Genomic DNA, 26,076 nt, shown 5'->3' with positions numbered 1-26,076 from the left:
GGATCTCTGCTAAACCAGACGTTTTAGTTTTAGTCTATTATGATGTACTGTTGCTACCATCTAGCCCGATTTATGACAAACCAACAGTGACATTTTGGCAAACAACAGACAAACTGCATTGAGGGTTTTGTTCATCCGTAACTAAAACCCTCGTTTTAAGATCTTATTTTGAAGTAATGTTAGCCTGCTATCAAACGCACACTTTTCTCAACATGTCAACTTCGCCATCTGGATAACTATTTTTGTATTCTTTCTTTGTCTAGCCAACTTTTTGTTTTTATTGGTGGATTCTATTTAGGTAGTTGTTTTTCTCCGAGTTTTTCATGTATGTTTATTTCTACCGGACATCTTACCAAGATAGGCAGTTCGGGAGCTAAGATGTCGAACCGAACCGTTTGCAGAGAAGCAAGTCACGCCGGCAGTTGGTACACTGCCTCAGGTATAGAACTGGACCAGGGGACGGGTCAGAGACCAGGGTACACCGCCTCAGGTATAGAACTGGACCGGGGGACGGGTCAGAGACCAGGGTACACCGCCTCAGGTATAGAACTGGACCAGGGAACGGGTCAGAGACCAGGGTACACCGCCTCAGGTATAGAACTGGACCAGGGGACGGGTCAGAGACCAGGGTACACCGCCTCAGGTATAGAACTGGACCGGGGGACGGGTCAGAGACCAGGGTACACCGCCTCAGGTATAGAACTGGACCAGGGAACGGGTCAGAGACCAGGGTACACCGCCTCAGGTATAGAACTGGACCAGGGGACGGGTCAGAGACCAGGGTACACCGCCTCAGGTATAGAACTGGACCGGGGGACGGGTCAGAGACCAGGGTACACCGCCTCAGGTATAGAACTGGACCAGGGGACGGGTCAGAGACCAGGGTACACCGCCTCAGGTATAGAACTGGACCGGGGGACGGGTCAGAGACCAGGGTACACCGCCTCAGGTATAGAACTGGACCGGGGCACGGGTCAGAGACCAGGGTACACAGCCTCAGGTATAGAACTGGACCGGGGTACGGGTCAGAGACCAGGGTACACAGCCTCAGATATAGAACTGGACCGGGGGATGGGTCAGAGACCAGGGTACACAGCCTCAGGTATAGAACTGGACCGGGGGATGGGTCAGAGACCAGGGTACACCGCCTCAGGTATAGAACTGGACCAGGGAACGGGTCAGAGACCAGGGTACACTGCCTCAGGTATAGAACTGGACCGGGGAACGGGACACAGACCAGGGTACACCGCCTCAGGTATAGAACTGGACCAGGGGACGGGTCAGAGACCAGGGTACACCGCCTCAGGTATAGAACTGGACCAGGGGACGGGTCAGAGACCAGGGTACACAGCCTCAGGTATAGAACTGGACCGGGGAACGGGTCAGAGACCAGGGTACACAGCCTCAGGTATAGAACTGGACCAGGGAACGGGTCAGAGACCAGGGTACACTGCCTCAGGTATAGAACTGGACCGGGGAACGGGTCAGAGACCAGGGTACACAGCCTCAGGTATAGAACTGGACCGGGGAACGGGTCAGAGACCAGGGTACACAGCCTCAGGTATAGAACTGGACCAGGGGACGGGTCAGAGACCAGGGTACACCGCCTCAGGTATAGAACTGGACCAGGGAACGGGACACAGACCAGGGTACACCGCCTCAGGTATCAAACTGGACCGGGGAATGGGTCAGAGACCAGGGTACACCGCCTCAGGTATAGAACTGGACCAGGGAACGGGACACAGACCAGGGTACACCGCCTCAGGTATGGAACTGGACCGGGGGACGGGTCAGAGACCAGGGTACACCTTCTCAGGTATAGAACTGGACCGGGGGACGGGTCAGAGACCAGGGTACACCGCCTCAGGTATAGAACTGGACCGGGGGACGGGTCAGAGACCAGGGTACACCGCCTCAGGTATAGAACTGGACCGGGGGACGGGTCAGAGACCAGGGTACACCGCCTCAGGTATAGAACTGGACCGGGGGACGGGTCAGAGACCAGGGTACACCGCCTCAGGTATAGAACTGGACCGGGGAACGGGACAGAGACCAGGGTACACTGCCTCAGGTATAGAACTGGACCGGGGAACGGGACAGAGACCAGGGTACACTGCCTCAGGTATAGAACTGGACCGGGGAACGGGACACAGACCCGGGTACACCGCCTCAGGTATAGAACTGGACCAGGGAACGGGACAGAGACCAGGGTACACAGCCTCAGGTATAGAACTGGACCAGGGAACGGGTCAGAGACCAGGGTACACTGCCTCAGGTATAGAACTGGACCGGGGAACGGGACAGAGACCAGGGTACACTGCCTCAGGTATAGAACTGGACCGGGGAACGGGACAGAGACCAGGGTACACCGCCTCAGGTATAGAACTGGACCGGGGAACGGGACACAGACCCGGGTACACCGCCTCAGGTATAGAACTGGACCGGGGAACGGGACACAGACCCGGGTACACCGCCTCAGGTATAGAACTGGACCGGGGAACGGGACAGAGACCAGGGTACACTGCCTCAGGTATAGAACTGGACCGGGGAACGGGACAGAGACCAGGGTACACTGCCTCAGGTATAGAACTGGACCGGGGAACGGGACACAGACCCGGGTACACCGCCTCAGGTATAGAACTGGACCAGGGAACGGGACAGAGACCAGGGTACACAGCCTCAGGTATAGAACTGGACCAGGGAACGGGTCAGAGACCAGGGTACACTGCCTCAGGTATAGAACTGGACCGGGGAACGGGACAGAGACCAGGGTACACTGCCTCAGGTATAGAACTGGACCGGGGAACGGGACAGAGACCAGGGTACACCGCCTCAGGTATAGAACTGGACCGGGGAACGGGACACAGACCCGGGTACACCGCCTCAGGTATAGAACTGGACCGGGGAACGGGACACAGACCCGGGTACACTGCCTCAGGTATAGAACTGGACCGGGGAACGGGACACAGACCCGGGTACACCGCCTCAGGTATAGAACTGGACCGGGGGACGGGACACAGACCCGGGTTAACTAGTTTTAACGTTAGCTAATAGGGTCAAGATAACTAGCTGCATATGGGCCTCTGTAATGTTTGGGTTGTTGTCCGGGTAAGTAGCTAACCTGGTTACCAAACCTTGCTAACTAGCCAGCTACAGAACTATCTTTCAATGGGACTGTTGTCCGGGGTAGTAACTAGTTAGTTAGCTGCAGACAGGTCTCTCTTGGGCTGTTGTTGTCCGGGGTAGTAACTAGTTAGTTAGTTAGCTGTCTATTTGAGTAGGAGAGAGGTGAGGAAAAACAACAGGCCGTTCTCTATCAGCTGGCCCAGAACAACAGTCTGCTACTTAGCTTGCATCAGCTGTCACTTCTTAATCAAACAGCGGAATAGGCAGATTTGTAATTTACAAGCTAGCGTTAGAAGATAGCTAACATATAACATTTATTCGGAATAAATGGTGTGCTATAGGACCTGGTCATTGGAATAAATGGTGTGCTCTAGGACCTGGTCATTGGAATAAATGGTGTGCTAAATGACCTGGTCATTGGAATAAATGGTGTGCTCTAGGACCTGGTCATTGGAATAAATGGTGTGTTATATGACCTGGTCATTGGAATAAATGGCTAGGTAGTTACAGGTACCCTTGTCAACAGCATTAACTAGCTAATTATGTCAAAACACTGACAACCATCTCAGTGAACAGTCAGTTAACCATTATAGCAAAGATTCCCCCATCCATCTATCATTATAGCCCACCCTACGCTACCAATGTACTTCTGCAGCGAGTTGTCAGTGATCTGGCTAGCTGACTGGCCATCCCTGGTTGTTTGGTCCACATATAAATCCCTCTCGCCTGGAACAAAAGGACCACCTCCCTGTGTAGGTCTAGGCAGCAAATTGAGTGCTCATATTGGGACCAGCTAGCTAGTTTATCTCTCATCTCACACACTACTTTTCATTTAGTTTATTTAACAAGCTTGCTACTATGTCCCTTATTAGCCAACTGAAGTGACTAGTCTAGGGTTGTGGCTAGAAGGGATACGGCTTTTGTCAAATGATCATCAAAAGTAGATTTTGTTTTTGTGTGTGTGTGTGTGTGGGGGGGGGGGGGGGGGGGGGCATTTAAACTAACCCTAATCCAAGGGGTTTAGTGTATGTCACGTTACGTACATTTTTCTCTCACATTGCAATATACATGTGAAGGAATCTGTGAGTCAGGATATTACTGTGTTCAAAATATCTTACCGTGAGGATGTAGCAACTTCTTTTAGCTCAACTAAATGACATTATCCTTAGTGAATCATGGGCTTGATTAGTACCCTCAGCTAGATGCTTGGCAGTTTGCTTTGCATACAGTAACAGTGAGGAGGACAAGCATTAGCTCCTGAGTTGGGAAAATCTTGCCCAATACACTGACGCATGTCTTGTATTCAAGATCCTAAATGGCCTGGCTCCGCCCCCTCCACTCAGTATTTTTGTTAAACAGAAAACCCAAACATATGGCAGCAGATCCACAAGGTCTGCCATGAGAGGTGACTGTATAGTTCCCTTAAGGAAAAGCACCTTTAGTAAATCTGCTTTCTCTGTGAGGGCTAAAGGTCAATCAGATTTGTGAACATGGTCCCTAGCTGTGTGTTGCAGCTTTCCATGTTGTCTGTAACTTGTGAGGTGTGTAAACACTTAGTTGCTTTTATGAATTTTGTCCTGCTGATTTTTGTCCTATGTTGCTCTGTGTGTATGCTATGTCTTGCTTGTCCTATGTTGCTCTGCCTGTATGCTATGTCTTGCTTGTCCTATGTTGCTCTGTATGCTATGTCTTGCTTGTCCTATGTTGCTCTGTCTGTATGCTACGTCTTGCTTGTCCTATGTTGCTCTGTATGCTATGTCTTGCTTGTCCTATGTTGCTCTGTATGCTATGTCTTGCTTGTCCTATGTTGCTCTGTCTGTATGCTACGTCTTGCTTGTCCTATGTTGCTCTGTATGCTATGTCTTGCTTGTTCTATGTTGCTATGTCTTGCTTGTTCTATGCTGCTATTGTCTATATTGTAATTGTTTTTAATAACCTGCCCAGGGACTGAGGTTGAAAATTAGCCGGCTGGCTAAAACCGGCACTTTTACTGAAACGTTGATTAATGTGCACTGTCCCTGTACAAATAAACTCAAACACAAACAAACAAACAGAAGTGTTTGTCTATATACACAGGTGTTTGTCTCCAATGGCACCCTATTCTCTGGCCCTATGGTCCCTGGTCAAATTAGTGCCCTATTCTATGGCCCCTGGTCAAATTAGTGCCCTATTCTATGGCCCCTGGTCAAATTAGTGCCTTATTCTATGGTCCCTGGTCAAATTAGTGCCCTATTCTATGGCCCCTGGTCAAATTAGTGCCCTATTCTATGGCCCCTGGTCAAATTAGTGCCCTATTCTATGGCCCCATGTCAAATTAGTGCCTTATTCTATGGTCCCTGGTCAAATTAGTGCCCTATTCTATGGCCCCTGGTCAAATTAGTGCCCTATTCTATGGCCCCTGGTCAAATTAGTGCCCTATTCTATGGTCCCTGGTCAAATTAGTGCCCTATTCTATGGTCCCTGGTCAAATTAGTGCCCTATTCTATGGCCCCTGGTCAAATTAGTGCCTTATTCTATGGTCCCTGGTCAAATTAGTGCCCTATTCTATGGCCCCTGGTCAAATTAGTGCCCTATACTATGGCCCCTGGTCAAATTAGTGCCCTATTCTATGGCCCCTGGTCAAATTAGTACCTTATTCTATGGCCCCTGGTCAAATTAGTGCCCTATTCTATGGCCCCTGGTCAAATTAGTGCCCTATTCTATGGCCCCTGGTCAAATTAGTGCCCTATTCTATGGTCCCTGGTCAAATTAGTGCCTTATTCTATGGCCCCTGGTCAAATTAGTGCCCTATTCTATGGTCCCTGGTCAAATTAGTGCCCTATAAAGGGAATAAGGTGCCCCTTGGGATGTAAACACATTAAACAGACATGTATCTCCCTGTTATCTCCCTGTTATCTCCCTGTTATCTCCCTGTTATCTCTCTGCTCCAGCCCAGTCAGTCACACATAACAAGGAAGTAGCTTCTATTAACCTTGTCCCAGATCTTTCTGTGCTGTCAAACTCCTTACCATGCAGACAATGTTTAGCATCACAAGGACTTGCATTATTTCACATACAGACTCCAACCAAATGTGTTTAGTTGTATTAGTTGTATGTACAGGACACACACGGTCTACACCATCCAGCCAGATGCTGACTGCAGATTCCTTCTGGAAACGATAAGAAATACTAAAAGATAAGAACACGAACATCAAGTAAATGTCTCAGTAGAATAGAATAAACCTTTCAGTGTATAAAACAGGAATGCACCATTTATAGTCCGGTATTTACACATGTTTTGGGGAAGGGGGATAGGGGGACAAGTGTTTAAATTGTGCAGTGGTAGGTTTTGGGGAAGGGGGATAGGGGGACAAGTGTTTAAATTGTGCAGTGGTAGGTTTTGGGGAAGGGGGATGTGTGCTAAGGTGAGGTGCTCCGATGCTGTCTGCTGGACGGTAAGTCCTCTGTGACGTGGATGCCAAGAAACTTAAAAACCGCTGACTCTCTCTATTGCAGTTAATAATGTCGACCTGAGTCTGTTCCCCTGTGTATAAGAGGCATTGGGTTCAGCAGAAGAGTCGTTTATGTTCCCCTGTGTATAAGAGGCATTGGGTTCAGCAGAAGAGTCGTTTCTGTTTGGTATGGATTAATGAAGTGTTCTTCTCCCTCTCTGCAGGCTCCCAGCTGAATACACAACTAGAGGTTGGCTGTCTCAAGCACAATCCACTGTCAGCCCTGCTAGAGCCATCATAGCACCGTAAGCTCCACTGCTAGTTGTTCTGATAAGTCAAGGAAAAGGCCTCTTCTTGTCACCAAGTCATTCTGAATATTATTTGATCACAGCATATGCATGACTGAAATGTGAATGTAGTGATTGGGGCGGTGGGGGTCATGTCTTCTATTGGTTGTAATGGTGTCTTGTTATGTGTTTTCAGACAGGCAGGTTGTAATGTGTTTTCAGCCAGGCAGGTTGTAATGTGTTTTCAGCCAGGCAGGTTGTAATGTGTTTTCAGACAGGCAGGTTGTAATGTGTTTTCAGCCAGGCAGGTTGTAATGTGTTTTCAGACAGGCAGGTTGTAATGTGTTTTCAGCCAGGCAGGTTGTAATGTGTTTTCAGCCAGGCAGGTTGTAATGTGTTTTCAGGCAGGTTGTAATGTGTTTTCAGGCAGGTTGTAATGTGTTTTCAGCCAGGCAGGTTGTAATGTGTTTTCAGCCAGGCAGGTTGTAATGTGTTTTCAGCCAGGCAGGTTGTAATGTGTTTTCAGACAGGCAGGTTGTAATGTGTTTTCAGCCAGGCAGGTTGTAATGTGTTTTCAGCCAGGCAGGTTGTAATGTGTTTTCAGGCAGGTTGTAATGTGTTTTCAGGCAGGTTGTAATGTGTTTTCAGACAGGCAGGTTGTAATGTGTTTTCAGGCAGGTTGTAATGTGTTTTCAGGCAGGTTGTAATGTGTTGTCAGGCAGGTTGTAATGTGTTGTCAGGCAGGTTGTAATGTGTTTTCAGACAGGCAGGTTGTAATGTGTTGTCAGGCAGGTTGTAATGTGTTTTCAGGCAGGTTGTAATGTGTTTTCAGACAGGCACGTTGTAATGTGTTGTCAGGCAGGTTGTAATGTGTTTTCAGACAGGCACGTTGTAATGTGTTGTCAGGCAGGTTGTAATGTGTTTTCAGGCAGGTTGTAATGGTGTCTTGTAATGTGTTTTCAGCCATGCAGGATATTCCTACTGTGGTGCTTGTGCTGCACACGCCTACAAACAAATAGACCCTTCTGTCACGTAAAGTCATTTATCATGTCTATTACTTATGTTCAGTGAGTTTTCTAAATTAAACATATTTTTTCAGTAACAAAATACATTTTCATCGACAATTTAAGTATCATCAATTCGAAATGAGAGGTTTTTAAATAGCTTTTTCTACATTGTCCCTCCTTATCAAATCCTTAGCCTGCTCTGTTTCACCATGAAGGAACTATCAGCCTGTAGTTACCTCAGACAGACAGTAGGGAGCAGTATAGCCTCTGTCACCGTCTCACCTTGGAACAGCATGAGCGAAGTCTGGTCGGCCGACGCTGCTAGTGGCCTGTTGACTGGTCCATGATGACTGGTCCATGATGACTGGTCCACTGAGCTGCTGAACTGAGTCCTACTGAGGACAGTGAGGTGACTGAGTCCTCTCTTTCCGCTGTAGTCGCAGGGTGTTCATCTTGGGTCCGTCTCACCATGTTCCTCTGTCCCGCTGTGCCCTGTCCTCTGCTGAGGTTTATAAAACACCTCTCTACGACCTCAGGATTGACCAGGAGGGTAGGTACACACACACACTGTGCCCTGTCCTCTGCTGAGGTTTATAAATCACCTCAGGATTGACCAGGAGAGTAGGTACACACACACACACTGTGCCCTGTCCTCTGCTGAGGTTTATAAATCACCTCAGGATTGACTAGGAGGCTATGGATAATTTCTAGTTGTCCCCGCCTCCCTCTAGTTGTCCCCGCCTCCCTCTAGTTGTCCCCGCCTCCCTCTAGTTGTCCCCGCCTCCCTCTAGTTGTCCCCGCCTTCCTGCTATAATAGCGGGCCTCACATCCATTTCCTCCATTCAGCACCACTCTTCAGTGAGCCCAAACTCTGCCGGTGGTTTGGTCCAAAATATGTTGTACCTCGTTCCCTCCTTCAGGGAACATTAGTTATATTCATAACTATGGGTGTAACAGTTCACCAAACCCATGTTTCAGAATGTATTGGGGTTTCAGGGTTACGGTACAGAGGAGAAATTAAATTCTGAAACTTACTGTAGTCCATTTTTGTTTATTTGGCAAAACAAACCACCCTATTCCAGGCCCCAAGTCCAGTTTCTGTGACATTGTTTACAATATTCCTGCCGTTGTCTGTTGTTGGGCCTCAAGTAGCGGTCTAAGAAGTTGAACCCATTCTGAAATGGACCTGGGGCTTTCCCACCCAAACAAATCCGCATAAATACATTTTTCAGTATAGAGACTCTTTCCAAACGGACCTGATGATGACCAGTTCCGTGTTCACGTGGTCAGATCCGAGTTAGGGAAGCAGCAGAAAAGTCCATTTGAAAGTAACTTTATTAACCAGAGCTGATAGGCGGAGGAGGGGCCTTGAGAGGGGGAGCAGGCAGAGGAGGGGCCTTGAGAGGGGGAGCAGGCGGAGGAGGGGCCTTGAGAGGGGGAGCAGGCAGAGGAGGGGCCTTGAGAGGGGGAGCAGGCGGAGGAGGGGCCTTGAGAGGGGGAGCAGGCGGAGGAGGAGCCTTGAGAGGGGTAGCAGGCGGAGGAGGAGCCTTGAGAGGGGTAGCAGGCGGAGGAGGAGCCTAGAAATGGAGAGCAGGAGGAGGAGGGGCCTTGAGAGGGGGAGCAGGGGCCTTGAGAGGGAGAGCAGTGGCCTTGAGAGGGATGGCAGAAGAGGGGCGTTGAGGTGGAGAGCAGGAGGAGGAGGGGCCTTGAGAGGGGGAGCAGATGGAGGAGGGGCCTTGAGAGGGGGAGCAGGGGCCTTGAGAGGGAGAGCAGGGGCCTTGAGAGGGAGAGCAGGGGCCTTGAGAGTGATGGCGGAAGAGGGGCCTTGAGGTGGAGAGCAGGAGGAGGAGGGGCCTTGAGAGGGAGAGCAGGAGGAGGAGGGGCCTTGAGAGGGGGAGCAGACGGAGGAGGGGGAGGAGGGGCCTTGAAAGGGATGGCGGAAGAGGGGCCTTGAGGTGGAGAGCAGGAGGAGGAGGGGCCTTGAGGTGTGTACCGTTACAGCCCTCTTCATAGCTGGTCTGGGCCAAGGCCTCTTCATAGCTGGTCTGGGCCAAGACCTCTTCATAGCTGGTCTGGGCCAAGGCCTCTTCATAACTGGTCTGGGCCAAAGCCTCTTCATAGCTGGTCTGGGCCAGTGTGCCATTGGCCATCGAAGGTGAGCATTTGCCCACTGATGTCGGTCACGACGCCACAGTGCAGTCAGACCAAGACCCTGGTGAGGACGACGAGCACACAAATAAGCTTCCCTAAGACGGTTTCTGACAGTTTGTGCAGAAAATCTTAGTTTGTGCAAACCCAGTTTTATCAGTTGTTCTTGTGGCTGGTCTCAGACGATGCCTCAGGTGAAGAAGCCGAATGTGGAGGTCCTGGGCTGGCGTGGTAACACGTGGTCTGCGGATATGAGGCCGGTTGGACATACTGCCAAATTCTTTAAAACGACGTTGGAGGCTTATGGAAGAGAAATTAACAAAATGATCTTGCAACAACTCTGGTGGACATTCCTGCAGTCAGCATGCCAATTGCACTCTCCCTCATCTTGAGACATCTGTGGCATTGTGTTGTGACAAAACTGCACATTTTAGTGGCCTTTTATTGTCCCCAGCTCAACGTGCACCTGTGTAATGATCATGCTGTTGAATCAGCTTCTTGATATGCCACACCTGTCAGGTGGATGGATTATCTTGTTAATGGAGAAATGTTCACTAATAGGGATATAAACAAATTCGTGCACAACATATTTGAGAGAAATCAGCTTTTTGTGCGCACGGAACATTTCTGGGATCTTTTATTTCAGCTCATGGACCATGGGGCCAACACTTTACATGTTGCATTTATTTTGGTTTGGTATAGAATGTTCATTCAAATGATGTTAACTGATGTGGTTTATGCAACGTATTTTTTTTTGTAATGTCAGTTGGAGCTGCACCAACAAATCACAGCACATATTGATGGGTACACTTCCTGCTTTGCTCCTATTGGTACACTCACCAAGGGCCTCCAGTCCAACCATTACGCTACCATTGACTTGAATGGGGATGCCCCTTCTATTCTCTTTATGTGGCAGCACATGCAGTCCGGAGTGAAGGAGAGGAGTGCCTAATTATTATTTTTCAAGTTATTACTGAGACCATGGTCATTTGGCTGGCCAATTACCGTCATCCGTAATTCCATGACCGCCACAGCCCTAATCCAGTGTTTATTGTGCCTTTTTTTTAGCTTGACACAAACAAAAACCTGAGTTGTCCTCAGGGGACCAATCATCTGACTGATACTGGAAAAGAGACATTCTCACTGACGCTGCCAAACGCATCAGTGCATCTGAACTAATGACTCGCAGTCAAATGCTAATACGAGCCTCTGTTCACCAGTAATAATGTGGATATTGAATCCTCACCGCCCTCTAGTCTATGTTGACCTCCTGGATATTGAATCCTCACCTCCCTCTAGTCTATGCTGACCTCCTGTATATTGAATCCTCACATCCCTCTAGTCTATGCTGACCTCCTGGATATTGAATCCTCACCTCCCTCTAGTCTATGTTGACCTCCTGTATATTGAATCCTCACCTCCCTCTAGTCTATGTTGACCTCCTGTATATTGAATCCTCACCTCTCTCTAGTCTATGCTGACCTCCTGTATATTGAATCCTCACCTCCCTCCCTCTAGTCTATGTTGACCTCCTGTATATTGAACCCTCACCTCCCTCTAGTCTATGCTGACCTGTATATTGAATCCTCACCTCCCTCTAGTCTATGCTGACCTCCTGTATATTGAATCCTCACCTCCCTCTAGTCTATGCTGATGTCTGTATATTTAACCCTCACCTCCCTCTAGTCTATGCTGATCTCCTGTATATTGAATCCTCACCTCTCTCTAGTCTATGTTGACCTCCTGTATATTGAACCCTCACCTCCCTCTAGTCTATGCTGATCTCCTGTATATTGAACCCTCACCTCCCTCTAGTCTATGCTGACCTGTATATTGGATCCTCACCTCCCTCTAGTCTATGCTGACCTCCTGTATATTGAATCCTCACCTCCCTCTAGTCTATGCTGATCTCCTGTATATTGAATCCTCACCTCGCTCTAGTCTATTCTGATCTCCTGTATATTGAATCCTCACCTCCCTCTAGTCTATGCTGACCTCCTGGATATTGAATCCTCACCTCCCTCTAGTCTATGTTGATCTCTGTATATTGAATCCTCACCTCCCTCTAGTCTATGTTGACCTCCTGTATATTGAACCCTCACCTCCCTCTAGTCTATGCTGACCTGTATACTGAATCCTCACCTCCCTCTAGTCTATGTTGACCTCCTGTATATTGAATCCTCACCTCCCTCTAGTCTATGGTGACCTGTATATTGAACCCTCACCTCCCTCTAGTCTATGCTGACCTGTATATTGAATCCTCACCTCCCTCTAGTCTATGCTGACCTGTATATTGAATCCTCACCTCCCTCTAGTCTATGCTGACCTGTATATTGAACCCTCACCTCCCTCTAGTCTATGCTGACCTGTATATTGAACCCTCACCTCCCTCTAGTCTATGCTGGCCTGTATATTGAATCCTCACCTCCCTCTAGTCTATGCTGACCTGTATATTGAATCCTCACCTCCCTCTAGTCTATGCTGATCTCCTGTATATTGAATCCTCACCTCCCTCTAGTCTATGCTGATCTCCTGTATATTGAATCCTCACCTCCCTCTAGTCTATGCTGACCTCTGGAAGACTGGGATGTTTGAGAGGATGAGTCTTCAGACAGACGAGGAGGAGCACAGCATTGCAATGCACCTGTCTTACACTGCTAAAGCCATGGAGAGGTAAGACAGAGGACAGTCTGTCAGGACATGTTGTCTGCTTCATTCATCACAAGCCATCCATCAGTGGAGAGTACAGTGATTAAGAGACTAGAGAGCCACGATATAGACCTGACTTGTCTGCCAGGTTGTGGGAGCCAGCAGGGCCTCATGACTAATGGAGGAGAGCTGTGGGTCTAATGACTGGTTTGCCTTGACATTTTGTGTAGTTCTGTCATCCCCAAGCATCATGATGTTTTGCTTCATTACTATGGTTTATGATTGGTTGTTTACTAATGATTGGTTGTTTACTAATGATTGGTTGTTTTACTAATGATTGGTTGTTTACTAATGATTGGTTGTTTACTAATGATTGGTTGTTTACTAATGATTGGTTGTTTACTAATGATTGGTTGTTTACTAATGATTGGTTGTTTACTAATGATTGGTTGTTTTACTAATGATTGGTTGTTTACTAATGATTGGTTGTTTACTAATGATTGGTTGTTTACTAATGATTGGTTGTTTACTAATGATTGGTTGTTTTACTAATGATTGGTTGTTTACTAATGATTGGTTGTTTACTAATGATTGGTTGTTTACTAATGATTGGTTGTTTACTAATGATTGGTTGTTTACTAATGATTGGTTGTTTACTGTGTCGGACCCCACTAAGACTAGCTGTCGCTAATGGAGAGTCATTATAAATCAAGAATCTAATCTTAAGTAAAGCCTGCATGCTCAATTAATGAACCCACTCAATGAGCATGCACACCTTTTAACCAGGTTGGGTTAATACCCACACCTTTTAATCAGGTTAGGTTAATACCCACACCTTTTAATCAGGTTAGGTTAATACCCACACCTTTTAATCAGGTTAGGTTAATATCCACACCTTTTAATCAGGTTAGGTTAATACCCACACCTTTTAACCAGGTTGGGTTAATACCCACACCTTTTAACCAGGTTGGGTTAATACCCACACCTTTTAATCAGGTTGGGTTAATACCCACACCTTTTAATCAGGTTGGGTTAATACCCACACCTTTTAATCAGGTTGGGTTAATACCCACACCTTTTAACCAGGTTGGGTTAATACCCACACCTTGCTTTTAATCAGGTTGGGTTAATACCCACACCTTGCTTTTAATCAGGTTGGGTTAATACCCACACCTTGCTTTTAATCAGGTTGGGTTAATACCCACACCTTGCTTTTAATCAGGTTGGGTTAATACCCACACCTTGCTTTTAATCAGGTTGGGTTGATACCCACACCTTTTAATCAGGTTGGGTTAATACCCACACCTTTTAATCAGGTTGGGTTAATACCCACACCTTTTAACCAGGTTGGGTTAATACCCACACCTTTTAATCAGGTTGGGTTAATACCCACACCTTTTAATCAGGTTGGGTTAATACCCACACCTTTTAATCAGGTTGGGTTAATACCCACACCTTTTAATCAGGTTGGGTTAATACCCACACCTGGCTTTTAATCAGTTTGGGTTAATACCCACACCTTTTTATCAGGTTGGGTTAATACCCACACCTTTTAACCAGGTTGGGTTAATACCCACACCTTTTAATCAGGTTGGGTTAATACCCACACCTTTTAATCAGTTTGGGTTAATACCCACACCTTTTAATCAGGTTGGGTTAATACCCACACCTTTTAATCAGGTTGGGTTAATACCCACACCTGGCTTTTAATCAGTTTGGGTTAATACCCACACCTTTTAATCAGGTTGGGTTAATACCCACACCTGGCTTTTAATCAGTTTGGGTTAATACCCACACCTTTTAATCAGGTTGGGTTAATACCCACACCTGGCTTTTAATCAGTTTGGGTTAATACCCACACCTTTTAATCAGGTTGGGTTAATACCCACACCTTTTAATCAGTTTGGGTTAATACCCACACCTTTTAATCAGGTTGGGTTAATACCCACACCTTTTAATCAGGTTGGGTTAATACCCACACCTTTTAATCAGGTTGGGTTAATACCCACACCTTTTAATCAGGTTGGGTTAATACCCACACCTTTTAATCAGGTTGGGTTAATACCCACACCTTTTAATCAGGTTGGGTTAATACCCACACCTTTTAATCAGGTTGGGTTAATACCCACACGTTCCTTTTAATCAGGTTGGGTTAATACCCACACCTTTTAATCAGGTGGGGTTAATACGCGTTCAGTCTCTGTAACAGCTTATTCCATCTCAGTCAGGTAACTGTCCCCAGTCCACCACACCCATACAGACTTGTAATGTGTTGTCTCCAATTCCTACTGCAGTCATAAAGATGAGCTCAGCATTGTCCCAGTGCTGGTTGGAGCCCTCAGTGTGTCTAAAGAACAGGATTATGGGAAACTGCTGAGCAGGTATCTGGCTGATCCCTCCAACTTGTTCATCATCTCCTCTGACTTCTGCCACTGGGGTACGTACTGAACAGGACTGGTAGAGATCAATATATTATACCCTGTTCACACTACTGAGTTGAGCTAGTCTGGTTATACATCCATTCGCTGTAGTTGCTGGAAAGAAAAGACAGGTCGGTGAAAAGGGTTCGATAAGGAAACAGTGGTTCTGTCTCCTTGGGGTTCTATAAGGAAACAGGTGTTCTGTCTCCTTGGGGTTCTATAAGGAAACAGGTGTTCTGTCTCCTTGGGGTTCTATAAGGAAACAGTGGTTCTGTCTTGTGGAAAAACCTCTCCTTCATCCTTAACTGTCACTCACCCCAAAAAATATCAAATTATGTTTTTGAATACTTGTATTTAGCCTCAGTATAGGCTATAAATAATTGTTATTTGTATGACTTAAAATGTGATAGTGCATCGTAAACATCACAACCAGCCGAGTTGCTCAATTTAGGGTAAACTCATTTTGTGTTGTAATCTGGGTTAATAATCCCCATGAGTTCCTTCCTGTCAAGGCAGCAGCTACTCTTCCTGGGGTTTATTATGGATCCCCATTAGTTCCTGTCAAGGCAGCAGCTACTCTTCCTGGGGTTTATTATGGTTCCCCATTAGTTCCTGCCAAGGCAGCAGCTACTCTTCCTGGGGTTTATTATGGATCCCCATTAGTTCCTGTCAAGGCAGCAGCTACTCTTCCTGGGGTTTATTATGGATCCCCATTAGTTCCTGCCAAGAAAGCAGCTACTCTTCCTGGGGTTTATTATGGATCCCCATGAGTTCCTGCCAAGGCATCAGCTACTCTTCCTGGGGTTTATTATGGATCCCCATTAGTTCAGGCCAAGGCAGCAGCTACTCTTCCTGGGGTTTATTATGGATCCCCTGGGGTTTATTATGGATCCCCATTAGTTCCTGCCAAAGCAGCAGCTACTCTTCCTGGGGTTTATTATGGATCCACATTAGTTCCTGCCAAGGCAGCAGCTACTCTTCCTGGGGTTTATTATGGATCCCCATTAGTTCCTGCCAAGGCAGCAGCTACTCTTCCTGGGGTTTATTATGGATCCCCATTAGTTCCTGCTTAGGCAGCAGCTACACTTCCTGGGGTTTAATATGGATCCCCACGAGTTCCTGCCAAGGCATCAGCTACTCTTCCTGGGGTTTATTATGGATCCCCATTAGGTCCTGCCAAGGCAGTAGCTACTCTTCCTGGGGTTTATTATGGATCCCCATTAGTTCCTGCCAAGGCAGCACCTACTCTTCCTGGGGTTTATTATGGATCCCTATTAGTTCCTGCCAAGGCAGCAGCTACTCTTCCTGGGGTTTATTATGGATCCCCATTAGTTCCTGCCAAGGCAGCAGCTACTCTTCCTGGGGTTTATTATGGATCCCCATTAGTTCCTGCTTAGGCAGCAGCTACACTTCCTGGGGTTTAATATGGATCCCCACGAGTTCCTGCCAAGGCATCAGCTACTCTTCCTGGGGTTTATTATGGATCCCCATTAGGTCCTGCCAAGGCAGTAGCTACTCTTCCTGGGGTTTATTATGGATCCCCATTAGGTCCTGCCAAGGCACCACCTACTCTTCCTGGGGTTTATTATGGATCCCTATTAGTTCCTGCCAAGGCAGCAGCTACTCTTCCTGGGGTTTATTATGGATCCCCATTAGTTCCTGCCAAGGCAGCAGCTACTCTTCCTGGGGTGTATTATGGATCCCCATTAGGTCCTGCCAAGGCAGCACCTACTCTTCCTGGGGTTTATTATGGATCCCTATTAGTTCCTGCCAAGGCAGCAGCTACTCTTCCTGGGGTTTATTATGGATCCCTATTAGTTCCTGCCAAGGCAGCACCTACTCTTCCTAGGTTAAATAATGCATTATTTACCATTCATTTCTATTGGGCACAAAATAATCTGAAACACAAACAAATCAACCAGCCAAAGCATCCAACGGGTTTGTCGAGTCACAATTATTTTGCTCCCTTAAAAATGGGGTGGGGGGGGGTATACAGTGCCTTGCGAAAGTATTCGGCCCCCTTGAACTTTCCGACGTTTTGCCACATTTCAGGCTTCAAACATAAAGATATAAAACTGTATTTTGTGTGAAGAATCAACAACAAGTGGGACACAATCATGAAGTGGAACGACATTTATTGGATATTTCAAACTTTTTTTAACAAATCAAAAACTGAAAAATTGGGCGTGCAAAATTATTAACCAACGGTTAATGTGTTTACCTCCTTCCCACGGGCCAACGGTTAATGTTTACCTGCTTCCCACAGGCCAACGGTTAATGTCTACCTCCTTCCCACAGGCCAACGGTTAATGTCTACCTCCTTCCCACAGGCCAACGGTTAATGTCTACCTCCTTCCCACAGGCCAACGGTTAATGTTTACCTCCTTCCCACAGGCCAACGGTTAATATCCACCTCCTTCCCACAGGCCAACGGTTAATATCCACCTCCTTCCCACAGGCCAACGGTTAATATCTACCTCCTTCCCACAGGCCAACGGTTAATATCTACCTCCTTCCCACAGGCCAACGGTTAATATCTACCTCCTTCCCACAGGCCAACGGTTAATATCTACCTCCTTCCCACAGGCCAACGGTTAATATCTACCTCCTTCCCACAGGCCAACGGTTCCGCTACACGTACTATGACGAGGCTCAAGGAGAGATCCACAGATCCATTGAACACCTTGATAAAATGGTAAACACAGTCTGATATTCAGGTATTTCTAGTAACATGTCTGTACACACCATCATATCTGTGTTTATATATTCAGGACTCTGACATTGCTTGTTCTAATATTTCTTAATTCCGTTCTCTTTATTTTTGGGGATTTGCTTATTTTGTTAAGTATTACAGCACCGTTGAAGCTATGAACGTAAACATTTCGCTACACCTGCAATAACATATGTAAAATACACTACCAAAAGTATGTGGACACCTGCTCGTCAAACATCTCATTCCATTAATTAATTAATATGGAGTTGATCCCCCCGTTTGCTGCTATAACAGCCTTCCCTCTTCTGGGAAGGAGTTCCATTAGATGTTGGAACGTTGCTGCAGGAACTTGCTTCCGTTCAGCCACAAGAGTATTAAGGAGGTCGGGCACTGATGTTGGGTGATTGGGTGATTAGGCCTGGCTCACAGTCTGTGTTCCAATTCCTCCCAAAGATGTTCGATGGGGTTGAGGTCAGGGCTCTGTGCAGGCCAGCCAAGTTCTTCCACACCGATCTCGACAAACAGTTTCTGTATGGACCTCTCTTTGTGCACCGGGGCATCGTCATGCTGAAACAGGAAAGGGTCTTCCACAAACTGTTACGACAGGTGGAAGCACACAATCGTCTGGAATGTCATTGTATGCTGTAGCATTAAGATTTCCCTTCACTGAAACTATGGGGCCCGAACCATGAAAAACATCCCCTGACCATTAACCCTCCACCACCAAACTTTATAGTTGTCACTATGCTTTCGGGCAGGTGGTGTTCGCCTGGTATCCAAACCCAGATTAGTCCGTTGGACTGCCAGATGGTGAAGCGTGATTCATCACTCCAGAGAACATGTTTCCACTCCTCCAGAGTCCAATGGTGGTCGAGCTTTATACCGCTTCAGCCGACGCTTGGCATTGCGCATGGTGATCTTAGGCTTGTGTGCAGCTGCTCGGCCATGGAAACCAATTTCATGAAGCTCCAGACTAACAGTTATTGTGCTTACGTTGCTCTGTAGTGAGTGTTGAAACTGAGGACAGGCGGTTTTTATGCGCTTCAGCACTTGGCGGTCCTGTTCTGTGAGCTTCTGTGGCCTACCACTTTGCGGCTGAGCCATTGTTGCTCCAAGATGTTTCCACTTCATATTTCAGATACTTCAAAGTAGCCACATGTTGCCTTGATGACAGCTTTGTACATGCTTGGCATTCTCTCAACCAGATTCAGCTAGAATGCTTTTCCAACAGTCTTGAAGGAGTTCCCACATATGCTGAGCACTTGTTGGCTGCTTTTCCTTCCCTCTGCGGTCCAACTCATCCCAAACCATCTCAATTGGGTTGAGGTCGGGTGATTGTAGAGGCTAGGTCATCTGATGCAGCACTCCATCACTCTCCTTCTTGGTCAAATAGCCATTACACAGCCTGGAGGTGTGTTGGATCATTGTCCTGTTGAAAAACAAATGATAGTCCCACTAAGAGCAAACCAGATGGGATGGCGTATCGCTGCAGAATGTTGTGGTAGCCATGCTGGTTAAGTGTGTCTTGAATTCTAAATAAATCATTGACAGTGTCACCAGCAAAGCACCATCACGCCGCCTCCTCCATGCTTCATGGTGGGAATCACACATGCGGGGATCATCCGTTCACCTACTCTGCGTCTCACAAAGACACGGTGGTTGGAGCCAAAAATCTCACATTTGGACTAAAGGACCAAAGGACAGATTTCCACCGGTCTAATGTACATTGCTCGTGTTTCTTGGCCCAAGCAAGTCTCTTCTTCTTATTGGTGTCCTTTAGTAGTGGTTTCTTTACAGCAATTTGACCACAAAGGCCTGATTCACGCAGTCTCCTTTGAACAGTTGATGTTGAGATGTGTCTGTTACTTGAACTCTGTGAAGCATTTATTTGGGCTGCAATTTCTGAGGCTGGTAACTCTAATGAACTTATCCTCTGCAGCAGAGGTAACTCTGGGTCTTCCTTTCCTGTGGCGGTCCTCATGAGATCCAGTTTCATCAAAGCCCTTGATGGTTTTTGCGACTGCACTTGAAGAAACTAAAGTTCTTGAAGTTTTCCGTATTGACTGACCTTCATGTCTTAAAATAATGGACTGTCATTTCTCTTTGCTTATTTGAGCTGTTCTTACAATAATATGGACTTGGTCTTTTACCAAATAGGGCTATCTTCTGTATACCACCCCTACCTTGTCACAACACAACTGATTGGCTCAAATGCATTAAGATGGAAAGAAAGGCACACCTGTTAATTGAAATGCATTCCAGGTGACTACCTCATGAAGCTGGTTGAGAGAATGCCAAGAGTATGCAAAGCTGTCATCAAGGCAAAGAAAGGGTGGCCAATTTGAAGAATCTCAAAACGTTTTATTTGTTTACCACTTTTTTGGTTACTACATGATTCCATGTGTTATTTCATAGTTTTGATGTCTTCACTATTTTTCTACAATGTAGACAATAGTAAAAATCAAGAAAAACCCTATAATGAATAGGTGTCAACTTTTGACTGGTACTGTAGCTAACTGTTAGGGGTATCAGACTGGGTTCTAAACCCCTGTCCCTTGTGTCTCCAGGGTTAGGGTTATATAGTTAACAGTATCAGACTGGGTTCTAAACCCCTCTCTCTTGTCTCTCCAGGGTTAGGGTTATATTGTTAACCATATCAGACTGGGTTCTAAACCCCTCTCTCTTGTCTCTCCAGGGTATGGGCATTATAGAAACACTGGACCCCATGTCCTTCATCAACTACTTGAAGAAATACCACAACACCATCTGTGGCCGTCATCCTATTGGAGTGCTGCTAAACGTGAGTCATAACAAGTACAACAACAACCATGTTATAATCTGACATCTACAGTACACCTTTGTTAGTTATACATCACATGACACAGCCCTGTGAGCCAGAAGGTCTGTGTATCTGACTGTTCCTGTGTCATGTGATGTACACTACTGTTCAAACATTTGGGGTCACTTAAAAATGTCCTTGTTTTGTCCATTTAAAATAACATCAAATTGATCAAAAATACATTGTAGACATTGTTAATGTTGTAAATGAATATTGTAGCTGGAAACGGATGGAATATCTACATAGGGGTACAGAGGCCCATTATCAGCAACCATCACTCCTGTGTTCCAATGGCACGTTGTTTTAGCTAATCCAAGTTTATAATTTTAAAAGGCTAATTGAACATTAGAAAACCGTTTTGCAATTATGTTAGCACAGCTGAAAACTGTTGTTCTGGTTAAAGAAGCAATAAAACTGGCCTTTAGATGAGTATGGCCTTTAGTTGAGTATCTGGAGCGTCAGCATTTGTGGTTTTGATTACAGGCTGAAAATGGCCAGAAACAAAGACCTTTCTTCTGAAACTCGTCAGTCTATTCTTGTTCTGGGAAATGAAGGCTATTCCATGTAAGAAATTGCCAAGAAACTGAAGATCTCGTACACCGCTGTGTACTACTCCTTCCACAGAACAGGGCAAACTGGCCCTAACCAGAATAGAAAGAGGAGTGGGAGGCCCCGGTGCACAACTGAGCAAGAGGACAAGTACATTAGTGTCTCTGGACGCCTATGTAGATATTCCATAAAAAAATCTGCCATTTCCAGCTAGAATAGTCATTTACAACATTAACAATGTCTACACTGTATTTATGATCAATTTGATGTTATTTTAATGGACAAAAAAATACTTTTCTTTCAAAAACAAGGACAAAGTGACACTAAACGTTTGAACGGTAGTGTACATCTGACTGTTTCTTGCTTTCTTCCTACTTGATTGATATTGTTTTCCAGGCTGTGTCTGAGCTGAGGAAGAGTGGAACAGAGATGAACTTCTCCTTCCTGAACTATGCCCAGTCTTCCCAGTGCAGGAACTGGCAGGACAGCTCTGTTAGCTACGCAGCCGGGGCCCTCCTTGTACATTGATGTGGTTCACCTCGGACATTCCCAAATGGCACCCTCTTCCCTATATAGTACTTTTTTACCAGTGCCGATAGTAGCCTTGTCCAAGCCAGAAAGGCTCCTCCTCTCCTCACCCCTCTCCTCACCCTCCTCCTCTCCTCACCATCCTCCTCACCCTCCTCCTCTCCTCACCCCTCTCCTCACCCTCCTCCTCTCCTCACCATCCTCCTCACCCTCCTCCTCTCCTCACCCCTCTCCTCACCCTCCTCCTCTCCTCACCATCCTCCTCACCCTACTCCTCGCCTCACCCCTCTCCTCACCCTCCTCCTCTCCTCACCATCCTCCTCACCCTCCTCCTCTCCTCACCATCCTCCTCACCCTACTCCTCGCCTCCCTCCTCCTCTCCTCACCCCTCTCCTCACCCTCCTCCTCTCCTCACCATCCTCCTCACCCTCCTCCTCTCCTCACCCCTCTCCTCACCCTCCTCCTCTCCTCACCATCCTCCTCACCCTCCTCCTCACCCTCCTCCTCTCCTCACCCCTCTCCTCACCCTCCTCCTCTCCTCACCATCCTCCTCACCCTCCTCCTCTCCTCACCCCTCTCCTCACCCTCCTCCTCTCCTCACCATCCTCCTCACCCTACTCCTCGCCTCACCCCTCTCCTCACCCTCCTCCTCTCCTCACCATCCTCCTCACCCTCCTCCTCTCCTCACCATCCTCCTCACCCTACTCCTCGCCTCCCTCCTCCTCTCCTCACCCCTCTCCTCACCCTCCTCCTCTCCTCACCCCTCTCCTCACCCTCCTCCTCTCCTCACCATCCTCCTCACCCTCCTCCTCTCCTCACCCCTCTCCTCACCCTCCTCCTCTCCTCACCATCCTCCTCACCCTCCTCCTCACCCTCCTCCTCTCCTCACCATCCTCCTCACCCTACTCCTCGCCTCCCTCCTCCTCTCCTCACCCCTCTCCTCACCCTCCTCCTCTCCTCACCCCTCTCCTCACCCTCCTCCTCTCCTCACCATCCTCCTCACCCTCCTCCTCTCCTCACCCCTCTCCTCACCCTCCTCCTCTCCTCACCATCCTCCTCACCCTCCTCCTCTCCTCACCCCTCTCCTCACCCTCCTCCTCTCCTCACCATCCTCCTCACCCTCCTCCTCTCCTCACCCCTCTCCTCACCCTCCTCCTCTCCTCACCATCCTCCTCACCCTCCTCCTCTCCTCACCCCTCTCCTCACCCTCCTCCTCTCCTCACCATCCTCCTCACCCTCCTCCTCTCCTCACCATCCTCCTCACCCTCCTCCTCTCCTCACCCCTCTCCTCACCCTCCTCCTCTCCTCACCATCCTCCTCACCCTCCTCCTCTCCTCACCATCCTCCTCACCCTCCTCCTCTCCTCACCCCTCTCCTCACCCTCCTCCTCTCCTCACCATCCTCCTCACCCTCCTCCTCTCCTCACCCCTCTCCTCACCCTCCTCCTCTCCTCACCATCCTCCTCACCCTCCTCCTCTCCTCACCCCTCTCCTCACCCTCCTCCTCTCCTCACCATCCTCCTCACCCTCCTCCTCTCCTCACCCCTCTCCTCACCCTCCTCCTCTCCTCACCATCCTCCTCACCCTCCTCCTCTCCTCACCCCTCTCCTCACCCTCCTCCTCTCCTCACCCTCCTCCTCTCCTCACCCCTCGCCTCCCTCCTCCGCTTGAAGTGTGGTTGCATTTTTATTTTTATTTTTTGGGATTGGAAGGGAAGGGGTGTTTTTGGTTATTTTCATCTGGGATGGAGGACAGTAATGGGGGAGTATTTGGGGTTCGTTTAGGGACTCGACTTGTTCCTTATGACCCTGTTGTTTTCCTGAACAAGACTTTTAAAATGAATATTAAAACTTTCAAATAAGGTATAAGCAATAAGTAATCTTAACATGTGCACTCTGCAGACCTCATGTGATCTCACTAAAGGAATAATAAACAACTGCATGTGTAAATGGAATGCATATTTTACTGAAATGATGACAATGAAATTACTTTTGACTGACTGCTTTACAAGCTTGGATAATGTCCTGGTGGTAAAACCCTGGCACTACTTTGGACACGAGCCTGTAGGGTGCCCTTTGGGCCTCTGAGAATAGCATCCTGGGTAGCTACTACTAGCTAACACCGTTAACGTCTTAAAGCCACTGAGAATAGCATCCTAGGTAGCTACTAGCTAACACCGTTAACATCTTAAAGCCACTGAGAATAGCATCCTAGGTAGCTCCTAGCTAACACTGTTGTTAATGCCTTTAAGCCACTGAAAATAGCATCCTAGGTAGCTACTAGCTAACACCGTTAACATCTTAAAGCCACTGAGAATAGCATCCTAGGTAGCTACTAGCTAACACCGTTAACGTCTTAAAGCCACTGAGAATAGCATCATAGGTAGCTCCTAGCTAACACTGTTGTTAATGCCTTTAAGCCACTGAAAATAGCATCCTAGGTAGCTACTAGCTAACACCGTTAACGTCTTAAAGCCACTGAGAATAGCATCCTAGGTAGCTACTAGCTAACACCGTTAACGTCTTAAAGCCACTGAGAATAGCATCCTAGGTAGCTACTAGCTAACACCGTTAACGTCTTAAAGCCACTGAGAATAGCATCCTAGGTAGCTACTAGCTAACACTGTTGTTAATGCCTTTAAGCCACTGAGAATAGCATCCTAGGTAGCTACTAGCTAACACCGTTAACGTCTTAAAGCCACTGAGAATAGCATCCTAGGTAGCTCCTAGCTAACACTGTTGTTAATGCCTTTAAGCAACTGAGAATAGCATCCTAGGTAGCTACTAGCTAACACCGTTAACTTCTTAAAGCCATTGAGAATAGCATCCTAGGTAGCTACTAGCTAACACCGTTAACGTCTTAAAGCCACTGAGAATAGCATCCTAGGTAGCTACTAGCTAACACCGTTAACGTCTTAAAGCCATTGAGAATAGCATCCTAGGTAGCTACTACTAGCTAACACCTTTGTTACCTTCATGGAGCCTACTGTTGTAGTTGATAACAAAGCCTGCGTCCTAAATTGCACCTTATTCCCTATATAGTGCACTACCCTATTAGCCTTGTTCAACAGTCCTGATGTTTAACATGACATTGGATGTGCAGGATGTTTTACATTATATGACATTAGAGGTGCAGGATGTTTAACATGACATTAGAGGTGTAGGATGTTTAACATGACATTGGAGGTGCAGGATGTTTAACATTATATGACATTAGAGGTGCAGGATGTTTAACATGACATTAGAGGTGCAGGATGTTTAACATGACATTAGAGGTGCAGGATGTTTAACATGACATTAGAGGTGCAGGATGTTTAACATGACATTAGAGGTGCAGGATGTTTGAGTGGGGTTACAGATTACAAGACAGGTCTGACTGTCAGTGGAGTTACAAATTACAGGACAGGTCTGACTGTTAGAGTGGAGTTACAGATTACAGGACAGGTCTGACTGTCAGTGGAGTTACAGATTACAGGACAGGTCTGACTGTTAGAGTGGAGTTACAGATTACAGGACAGGTCTGACTGTCAGTGGAGTTACAGATTACAAGACAGGTCTGACTGTCAGTGGAGTTACAGATTACAGGACAGGTCTGACTGTTAGAGTGGAGTTACAGATAACAGGACAGGTCTGACTGTTAGAGTGGAGTTACAGATTACAGGACAGGTCTGACTGTCAGTGGAGTTACAGATTACAGGACAGGTCTGACTGTCAGTGGAGTTACAGATTACAGGACAGGTCTGACTGTTAGAGTGGAGTTACAGATTACAGGACAGGTCTGACTGTTAGAGTGGAGTTACAGATTACAGGTCTGACTATTAGAGTGGAGTTACAGATTACAGGACAGGTCTGACTGTTAGAGTGGAGTTACAGATTACAGGACAGGTCTGACTGTTAGAGTGGAGTTACAGATTACAGGTCTGACTATTAGAGTGGAGTTACAGATTACAGGGACGGTTTGACTGCTAACCTGGACACTTATAAGAAATCCTGCAATGCCCTCCAATGAACCATCAAACAGGCAAAGCATCAATGCAGGACTAAGATTGAATCGTACTACACCGACTCCGACGCTGGTCGGATGTGGCAGGGCTAACAAACTGTTACAGACTACAAAGGGAATCACAGCTGAGAGTTGCCCAGTGGCACGAGCCTACCAGACGTGCTAAATTACTTCTATGCTCTCATCGAGGTAAGTAACACTAAAACATGCATGAGAGCATCAGGTGTTCCGGATTACTCTAATCACGCTCTCCGTAGCCGATGTAAGTAAGACCTGTAAACAGGTCAACATTCACAAGGCCGCAGGGCCAGACGGATTACCAGGATTTGTACTCCGAGCATGCGCTCACCAACTGGCAAGTGTCTTCACTGACATTTT

General features: G+C 47.1%; 1 pseudogene; it reads left to right on the top strand.

Moving 5' to 3' along the window:
* Positions 1-378: 378 nt before the first annotated feature.
* Positions 379-21,803, top strand: LOC139403953 (protein MEMO1-like; annotated as a pseudogene).
* The last annotated feature ends 4,273 nt before the right edge of the window (positions 21,804-26,076 follow it).

Source organism: Oncorhynchus clarkii, unplaced genomic scaffold (assembly GCF_045791955.1).
Source record: "Oncorhynchus clarkii lewisi isolate Uvic-CL-2024 unplaced genomic scaffold, UVic_Ocla_1.0 unplaced_contig_1850_pilon_pilon, whole genome shotgun sequence".
Taxonomy (NCBI): Eukaryota; Metazoa; Chordata; class Actinopteri; order Salmoniformes; family Salmonidae; genus Oncorhynchus; species Oncorhynchus clarkii.
Note: the sequence above shows the minus strand (reverse complement) of the source record. Positions and strands in the feature narration are given on the sequence as shown.